Raw genomic sequence first — 11,063 nt, forward strand, 5'->3', positions numbered from 1 at the left:
TCAGGTACTCTAGCGAGGGTGTATGCATACACGTTCGCGTACTCGTAAGAGAACACTGGATAAAGCCGAGGAAGAAGTTGTGGTAGTTCGTAAGGAAGTTTTTGAGGAAGAAAATAAGGTAGAGGAAGAAGAGAAAGTCGAAGAACCAGTTGTAGTAGCTATGGGAGATCAAGCAGAATTTCTGAAGGCTTTGATGGACTATTCTCAGCCTAAGATTAATGACATTCATTCAAGCATCATCAGACCAGCCATCAGGGCTAACACTTTTGAGATCAAGTCAAGCACGATTCAGATGATACAGAACTCAGTTCAGTTTAGGGGTTCTCCTACTGAAGACCCCAACATGCACATCAGGGATTTCATCGAGATCTGTGACACTTTGAAATTCAATAATGTGACTGAAGATGCTATCAAGCTATGCCTTTTCCCATTCTCTCTAAGTGATAAGGCTAAGTGCTGGTTACACTCTCTACCAGCAGGATCTATCACCACTTGGGAGGATCTCGCGCAAAAGTTTCTCACTAAATTCTTCCCAATGGCGAAGACTGCAGCAATCAGGAATGCTCTGACCCAGTTTTCTCAGCAAACTGGGGAATCTCTGTGTGAGGCTTGGGATCGATATAAGGAGATGCTAAGGAAGTGCCCACACAATGGCATGCCTGATTGGATGATTATTAATTATTTCTGCAATGGATTGGGTGCTAATTCTAGACCCATGCTTGATGCAGCATCAGGAGGAGCCTTGTGGGCTAAGAGCTACGATGAAGCTTATGAACTTATCGAACTGATGGATGTTAATGAGTACCAGAATCCTTCCCAGAGACTAACTCAGGGAAAAGTCGTAGAAATTCTGGAGTTGGACGCAGCAACTGCTATCGCTGCCCAACTTAAGGCTTTGACGATGAAGGTGGACACTTTGGCTAATTATGGAGTTAATCAAATTTCCAGTTTCTGTGAACTTTATGTTGGTGCCCATGTTACTGATTAGTGCACAATTTCTAGTGAATCGGATCAGTTCGTGAGCAACTTCCAGCGATTGGAATCATCCTAATTTCAGTTGGAGCAATTCTCAGAATGCGGTTCAACAACCTTATTAGCAGTACCCAGCTAAGAAGTACAACCCCCCTGGTTTTCAGCAACCATAGTATGCACCTAGACAGTAACTCCAACTGTAACAAGCCAATGAAAAATCTGAATTAGAGGAGTTAAAGCTTATGTACAAGAGTCAAGCTGTTTCTATCAAGACCTTGGAAAATCATATTGGGCAAATTGCCAATAGCTTGCTAAATCGTCAGCCTGGTACACTAACTAGTGACACTAAAGTTCCAGGAAAGAGGAAAGCTAAAGAACAAGTAAAGGCAATCACTTTAAGGTTTGGGAAGGTTGACGAATAGCAATTCCTTTATAGTGTCACTAGTTAGTGTACCAGGCTGATATAAGGAGATGCTAAGGAAGTGCCCACACAATGGCATGCCTGATTGGATGATTATTAATTATTTCTATAATGGATTGGGTGCTACTTCTAGACCCATGCTTGATGCAGAATCATGAGGAGCCTTGTGGGCTAAGAGCTATGATGAAGCTTATGAACTTATCGAACTGATGGCTGCTAATGAGTACCAGAAAACTTCCCAGAGACCAACTCAGGGGAAAGTCGCAGGAATTGTGGAGTTGGACGCAGCAACTGCTATCGCTGCCCAACTTAAGGCTTTGACGATAAAGGTGGACACTTTGGCTAATTATGGAGTTAATCAAATCGCTAGTTTCTGTGAACTTTATATTGGTGCCCATGTTACTGATTAGTGCACAATTTCTAGTGAATCGGATCAGTTCGTGAGCAACTTCCAGCGATTGGAATCATCCTAATTTCAGTTGGAGCAATTCTCAGAATGCGGTTCAACAACCTTATTAGCAGTACCCAGCTAAGAAGTACAACCCCCCTGGTTTTCAGCAACCATAGTATGCACCTTGACAGTAACTCCAACTGCAACAAGCCAATGAAAAATCTAAATTAGAGGAGTTGAAGCTTATATACAAGAGTCAAGCTGTTTCTATCAAGACCTTGGAAAATCATATTGGGCAAATTGCCAATGGCTTGCTAAATCGTCAGCCTGGTACACTAACTAGTGATACCGATATGGCTTGCTATTTGGGGTCAAGGGATTTGGTCGTCACTATAAAACCTCAATCCAAATTAACCTGTTTAATTAATAATTAAATGCCAGCGAAAGATATTTATCATAAATGACCCCAAACTAATCCAAGATCTTTTAAGGTTACAGTTCTAGAAACAAGATATCCAAGTTCCATAAATAAATTTTTCACTTTCTTTTAAAACTCTTTTCAATAAATTTCAACTCAAAACTAAACCCATTAGTATAACTTCGAAATGAAGTATATTAGGCCCAAATAAAATACACAACTATAATATAATATAAACAACTTTACACAATAAAACTTACACTAGTCCGCAAACCCTGGACCAACAACCTTCCAAAAGCTTCTTCTTTGCTTCCTCGAATTACGCAGCTAAACAGCGCAAGTTAATCATCACTGGAGGTTAAAGTTGAAAACAGGCAAGTATGAGCGAAAGAAATGCTCAGCAAGATCATTATAGTGAATATATGGTCATTTTGATATAAAACCGACATCTGCATTAGAGCAAAACATTTAAAATCATAATTGCTGAATTATAAAATTTTAGTTGAGGAACCCTAGAATTGATTCCTTAATTGTATTCAACACCATTTTGATAATTTTTGAGCGAAATGCTTCAACAATACTTTGAATCTTGACGAGAATAAAACTCGTAAAATAGTGTTTACGGAAATATTGTAAACAACAATAACAAGAATGATTATGGATTGAATCATAAACTTTACTCAAAACCGAACTCTTGAATTTAATACTTATTTTGTTGTCATATCAAATTAGATATCAATACGAACTTTGATGCTCGCAACATCCCATACTGAAGTCAACATCAATCATCTATACTAATAGAACCTTTGATATATAACAACAACGTAAGTATCAGCATAAATCAGAATCTGAATCAAAACTGCATTTTACCATTATTCCAAAACAGAAATAGTTGATAAATCATTTATTCTATGATTATCAAAACAATAAAGAAATTTAGATATCAATTTAGATTGGAACCAATTATATTTTATGTTGTTCCCAATGATCATTCACGAAACAACACCGGTATCCCGCAACCATACCGTAAGTATAGGTACTACCCGTATCCCGCAGACATACGGTACCTATAGGGCGCCAGAAAAAGGCATAACAAGCCTTGAAAGATATTACAGCCGGACCGATATCTCGATCACCTACGCTGTAACCAATAACCAGTAACCATTCCAATCTTAAAAACCTTTTTATTGAAAAAGGAGCCGAATCATTCGATATCCTAAATAATTTTTATTCCCCCATTCACTTGGGCAGAAATTCTCGCAACAAAATCTTCTTTCTCAAAATCCAAAATATTTATAAATATAGTAATTTGATAAGTAAAATCACTTAGCTATTCTGAACATAGAATAGCAGAAGAATACTTGCATAACATAATCATTTAATTCAGCGATATGTAAAACATTTATCTATTCCGAACTGAGAATAGGGAAAGCAATACTTGCATAAGAAGATTTAAAATAAATATCACTTGAACAATAAGTGATGATAGGGATACTTGCCTTTGGGTTTTAAGAATTTAGTCACACTCGTATAAATGCAATTATCTCAGTCTGGCATCTCAAGGCATCACCATCTTTTACTTCGCTAAATATCTGATCTGCTACAACCCAATATTCCATACTATTCAACTCTAGTCTTCATCCATTCCATCTGGTCATGATCGTCTTGAAAGACTCGTATCTATAATTAGAAAATATCATTTTAATCGTCTAAACGATAATTACTCGACGAACTGCACGTCAAAATCCTATCGTCTACCCATACGATAGCCCACACATAATTATAACAGTCAACACTAGAATCTTGACCCACGTACGCACGTAATTCACATAGCATTTAAACACATAACTCACATATCACATAATTCATATCATATATGACTCGGTTCGTCAACACATTCGACTTGGCACGTTTAAAAATTGAAATCTGGTCAAAAATATGATTTATCGATCAATAATCGACTCAGAATGATTCGTAAAACAAGCGACCTTTCGAAACAAAAGAATTTGGGTCTCGAAAGTATTTTTAATGAAAGCGAAATATTTTTCTGAGTCTAGACGCGTTCGTTTCGTATTAATCGGACGAACGGTCTATTTTCTAGAAATAAAATAAGAATAATTCAATTAATAAACCGTACTCCGGATCGAATTAGTCAAAACACGGAAAATGTTCGGAATTACCAGATTAGGTTAGAAAGGAGTTTTCGGAAGTGTTTCGGGTTGTAAAAACGTAAAAACAGTTAAAGTCGGACGATTCCCAGCTTTATAAAACAGTTTTGTAATCACTCAGAAAATAATTAATAAATCCATAAATCATTGTAAAATCATATAACGGTCCAAAAATTATCCGAAAAATATCACAATTATCTATATTTTATTCTGCACATATAAAAATTAAAATATTCAAATAATATCATATATAAACATCCCAACATCAATTCCAATTATCATATAATTCACTAAAATTCACATAAAATCACATAAACAATTCCAAATGATAATAATAATAATATTTAAAAATATGAGATATTACAATCTACCTCCCTTATAAGGATTCCGTCCTAGGAATCAGCAGAAGAGAGCACTAGGGATCTTCTAGCCAACTTTATATTTCCTACAACATCACTTTTTCCGAAATATCAAATAAAACTCAGATTCCTTGTATAACATAATTATCACGGGAGTTTCCCTCCTCACAATTGTTCCATCCACATCCTTTGACCAATTTCTTAATAAAATTACTTTTACTGATTGCGAGAAAGAAGAATAGATAGAAAGATAGAGAAAAAGAAAAAGAAAGAGAGATAGAGATAAATAGAGAGAGAAATAAAGAAACAGACTGCCTTCGTTACACGCCAATGATATCTTAATCGCATCGCAGTCCACTGTTGCTATTGGTAATCCCATCACATAACCCTGCTTTGACTTGATCAGGATAACTCAGCTTAACTTGATTGGCATACCTTCTAATATTTGAGATGATAAAATCATGGAATTTCAAAAAGAAAAGAATTTGATCTCATAACAGGACCAAAATCTGAATTTGTGAAAAAGTATTGTTAAAATAAAAGAATAACTGAGAAATCAATATGATCAAATGAACTTGGTATTGCATGTCCAGATTAAGACACTATAAAAGGTTGTTAGCCTTCTTGTAGTTACAATACACACAAGTGATGGTGTCCCATCCAACTCCTATCACACAGACAGGTATACCTTGTGTCCCCTATAATTAGGGTTGTTCATCTCAGTCAGAATAAAAGAATATCAAAGGAATTCAAACTCAAATGAATAAAATTGAAAAGATTTCAAAGCTGATATTTCTAAAGGAAATGAAATCCAGAGAACAAAAATTATGGCACAAAATGATTTAACGAGTGTTAGGAAATATATCATCTAACAAATATCTCTTTTTGAGAGATGTCAAAAATAAATTATAAAAAGAGGAGGTATTGCCAAGGTCTTAATACTTATCTTCAATTTAAACTCTTTTGTTGACTCACCATCTGATTCTAGACACTTCTTCATGTTCCACGGATATCAATAATCTTCATCGTTGTCGAATTGTAGTAGCCTCGGAAGATTCCACAATAGAAGTTTGCAAGCGCCAAGAGTTTTATCCAGCTAAACACAACCATCTCAAACGAATACGCCTATCTTAACTTATTCGTTGGTACTATATCCAATAGTCCAACAAGAAGCCGATACGAGCTCAAACGTCCTCACATAGCTATACACACTCCTACACACTCTCATTTCTAGTTTACTATAACCTCGGCTTTGATACCAACCTGTAACGCCCCCAAATTCGGGGTCAGAGGATTTGGTCGTCACTATAAAACCTCAATCCAAATTAACCTGTTTAATCAATAATTAAATGCCAGCGGAAGATATTTATCATAAATGACCCCAAACTAATCCAAGATCTTTTAAGGTTACAGTTCTAGAAACAAGATATCCAAGTTCCATAAATAAATTTTTCACTTTCTTTTAAAACTCTTTTCAATAAATTCCAACTCAAAACTAAACCCACTAGTATAACTTCGAAATGAAGTATACTAGGCCCAAATAAAATACACAACTATAATATAATATAAACAACTTTACACAATAAAACTTACACTAGTCCGCATACCCTGGACCAACCACCTTCCAAAAGCTTCTTCTTTGCTTCCTCGAATTACGCAGCTAAATAGCGCAAGTTAATCATCACTGGAGGTTAAATTTGAAAACAGGCAAGTATAAGCGAAAGAAATGCTCAGCAAGATCATTATAGTGAATATATGGTCATTTTGATATAAAACCGACATCTGCATTAGAGCAGAACATTTAAAATCATAATTGCTGAATCATAAAATTTTAGTTGAGGAACCCTAGAATTGATTACTTAATTGTATTCAACACCATTTTGATAATTTTTGAGTGAAATGCTTCAACAATACTTTGAATCTTAACGAGAATAAAACTCATAAAATAGTGTTTACGGAAATATCATAAACAACAATAACAAGAATGATTATGGATTGAATCATAAACTTTACTCAAAACCGAACTTTTGAATTTAATACTTATTTTGCTGTCATATCAAATTAGATATCAATACGAGCTTTGATGCTTGCAACATCCCATACTGAAGTCAACATCAATCATCTATACTAATACCACCTTTGGTATTTAACAACAACGTAAGTATCAGCATAAATCAGAATCTGAATCAAAACTGCATTTTACCATTATTCCAAAACAAAAATAGTTGATAAATCATTTATTCTATGATTATCAAAACAATAAAGAAATTTAGATATCAATTTAGATTGGAAACAATTATATTTCATGTTGTTCCCGATGATCATTCGCGAAACAACACTGATATCCCACAGCCATACCGTAAGTATAGGTACTACCCGTATCCCGAAGATATACGGTACCTATAGGGCACCAGAAAAGGCATAACAAGCCTTGAAAGATATTACAGCTAGACCGATATCTCGATCACCTACGCTGTAACCAATAACCAGTAACCATTCCAATCTTAAAAACCTTTTTATTGAAAAAGGAGCCGAATCATTCGACATCCTAAATAATTTTTATTCCCCCATTCACTTGGGCAGAAATTCTCGCAACAAAATCATCTTTCTCAAATTTTAAAATATTTATAAATATAGTAATTTGATAAGTAAAATCACTTAGCTATTCTGAACATAGAATAGCAGAAGAATACTTGCATAACATAATCATTTAATTCAGTGATATGTAAAACATTTATCTATTCCGAACTGAGAATAGGGAAAACAATACTTGCATAAAAAGATTTAAAATAAATATCACTTGAACAATAAGTGATGATAGGGATACTTGCCTTTGGATTTTTAGAATTTAGTCACACTCGTAGAAACGCAATTATCTCAGTCTGGCATCTCAAGGCATCACCATCTTTTACTTCGCTAAATCTCTGATCTGCTACACCAAATATTCCATACTATTCAACTCTAGTCTTCATCCATTCCATCTGGTCCTGATCGTCTTGAAAGACTCATATCTATAATTAGAAAATATCATTTTAATCGTCTAAACGATAATTACTCGACGAACTGCGCGTCAAAATCCTATCGTCTACCCATACGATAGCCCACACATAATTATAACAGTCAACACAAGAATCTTGACCCACGTAGGCACGTAATTCACATAGCATTTAAACACATAACTCACTTATCACATAATTCATATCACATATGACTCGGTTCGTCAACACATTCGACTTGGTACGTTTAAAAATTGAAATCTGGTAAAAAATATGATTTATCGATCAATAATCGACTCAGAATGATTCGTAAAAGAAGCTACCTTTCAAAACAAAAGAATCTGGGTCTGGAAAGTATTTTTAATGAAAGCGGAATATTTTTCTGAGTCTAGACGCGTTCGTTTCGTATTAATCGGACGAACAGTCTATTTTCTAGAAATAAAATAAGAATAATAATATTAATAATAATATTAATTGAATATTTAATACCTATATATAATTTTTAAAACTCAAAATAATTTTAGAATATTATTTGGCTCAATTATAAATAATTACACTTCATTCAACTAATTATAAATAAACTTAATTGATTAAAAAATTAATCAATTAATTAAATGAATAAATAATTAATCAAAACAAATTATAAATAATTGAATCTAATTATAATTTTGAAAAATAACAAAAGATAATAATTTGAAATTAAAATAAATATTGTAGAAAAAAATTATGAAATAATGTCTTTGTAAAATGGACTTTTCCCGGGGTTAGAACCCCATAAAATCAATCTCAAACAATACAATCCAACTATATCCTAATAAAAATTATAAATTTAAAACATACAGTAATTTATATTTGCACATATAAACACGCCATAAATGAAAAATACGTCCAAAATCGACTTCTACAACAACCTCTAAAATTAAGAAATAAATATATAAACACTAACATGTTATAATATACTCAAGTACAAAAGTGGAATCTCGAAATCCTTACCCAAAATAAATTGTGATCACCCCAAGAGATTATTTGATGTCCGAAAAATATCTTCAGAAAAATCCGAAATTCATAGCCATAAAAATACACACGCTGAAATGTCATGTGGAATAATCAACATCGTCAAACTCCTTTTCTATGCCCCGAAAATAAATTAAAATCGAAAATATGCTCCGCAAATTTTCTTCTCAAAATCTCGCAATATATATACCTATGCGTAGGTATCGAAGTACTGATCATTTATATATATAACAATTGAAATTTGGATATACGGTTTGTAAAATATAAATTTTTGAAAGTTAAAAATAAATAAACTTACGAAGAAAAAGAAGACAGAAGAGAGAGAGTAAGTAAAGAGAGAGAGGCAGAGAAAGAGGATCAGGAGAGAAGGCAGAAAGATTGACGCTGGCGGCTGGTGAGACAGGTGAGGTGCGAGAGATTGAGGGAGGGAGTGACAGTGAGGTGCGCCAGTGAGTTTTTGTTTTTTTTTGTTTTGTTTTTTTATAAACAAAACACATAGCCAACTAAATTACTGCTGGTCTACCCCGTAAGTTTACACGCACAATCTACATCTCTAGGCAGCCTAGTTTTGTTCCGTTTTTGCCTTTTTAAAGAATCAAAGTGCGGGTGAAAATAATTTGAAAAATTACTGAAATAATTTTAAAATTCCCAAAATATTTGAAAAATATTAAAATAAAATTTTCGTAAATTTTAATATATTTTTTTAATCTAACTTCAGACCCGCATTTCGATATTTAACGAACAAACTTGCGAGTGAAACTAACTCAAAAAATTACCGAAATACTTCTAAAATTATCGTAATATTTAAAAACTAATAGAATAAAATTTTCATAATTTTTAAAATATTTTTGAATTATGCATCTGACCCGCATTTTACGATTAAACGAATAAACGTGCGGGTAAATAAAACCCCAAAATTTACCAAAATAATTGTAAAATTATCTGAATAATTAAAAACTAGTAAAATAAAATTTTCATAACTTTTAAAATATTTTTGAATCGTGCATTGTATCCGTATTTTACGTTTTAACGAACAAATGTGCGGGTGAATATAATCCGAAATAATTCCGAAATAATTTTAAAATTCTCAAAATATTTGAAACTTAAAAAAATATAAGTTTCATGATTTTTGAAATATTCTGAAATTTAATTCTAAATTTACACATATATATATCGGATCCAGAAATAGATTACTTTGCCGCTAAGTAACTATAAAAATGATACAATTTAATACCAGATTTGGATAATTATCAAAACCGAGCTTCTTATAAAACACCCTATGAGAAAAATAATGTAAAAATATCCCGTCTCTCGAGAATACAGGTTTTATTGATCTACCGAAATAATTATCGTATGGAAAATTTTGCGCCGGGACTCGTACGGGTCAAACCGTACTCCGGATCGAAAAAGTCAAAACACGGAAAATGTCCGGAATTACCAGATTAGGTTACAAAGGAGTTTTCAGAAGTGTTCCGGGTTGTAAAAACATAAAAACAGTTGAAGTCGGACGATTCCCGGCTTTATAAAACAGTTTTGTAATCACTCAGAAAATAATTAATAAATCCATAAATCATTTTAAAATCATATAACGGTCCAAAAATTATCCGAAAAATATCAAAATTATCTATATTTTATTCTGCACATATAAAAATTAAAATATTCAAATAATATCATATATAAACATCCCAACATCAATTCCAATTATCATATAATTCACTAAAATTCACATAAAATCACATGAACAATTCCAAATGATAATAATAATAATATTTGAAAATATGAGATATTACAGAATTACCTGATCCCAAACCGACTTATATGACCTTGCAGTTGGCCGACCGTTCTATTACATATTCGTGAGGTATTGTGGAGGATGTCTTGGTCAATGTTGATAAAAAGATTCCCATAATCTTGGGAAGACCTTTCCTGGCGACTGGCCGAACCTTGATATATGTGTAGATAGGTGAGCTCACAATGCGAGTTCTGGATCAGGATGTTACTTTTAATGTGTTCAATGCTATGAAATTCCCTACTGATAATGAGGAGTGCTTAAAAGTAGAGTTGGTCAATTCGATGGTCACATCGGAACTTGATCAATTGCTAAGGTCCGATGCCTTAGAGAAAGCCTTGTTGGGGAATTCAGATAGTGAAGATGACGAATGTGAAGAACAATTGCAGTATTTGAATGCTTCTCCCTGGATAAGGAAGATTGATATACCTTTTGTTACTTTAGAAATGGAGGAATTGAACAAGGCTCCTAAATGCCTCAAGCCTTCTATTGAGGAGGCTCTCACTCTTGAGCTTAAGCCTTTACCTGAGCATTT

The 11,063-nt window shown here is 33.5% G+C and overlaps 1 non-coding gene across 1 annotated transcript; it reads right to left on the reverse strand.

Annotated features, from left to right (window-relative positions):
• Positions 1 to 550: 550 nt before the first annotated feature.
• Positions 551 to 657, reverse strand: LOC141688614 (small nucleolar RNA R71). Its single transcript, XR_012562048.1, has one exon. It is a non-coding gene; the product is annotated as a small nucleolar RNA R71 (small nucleolar RNA).
• Between the last annotated feature and the right edge of the window lie 10,406 nt (positions 658 to 11,063).

This window comes from Apium graveolens, chromosome 9 (assembly GCF_009905375.1).
Source record: "Apium graveolens cultivar Ventura chromosome 9, ASM990537v1, whole genome shotgun sequence".
In the NCBI taxonomy this organism is placed as follows: domain Eukaryota; kingdom Viridiplantae; phylum Streptophyta; class Magnoliopsida; order Apiales; family Apiaceae; genus Apium; species Apium graveolens.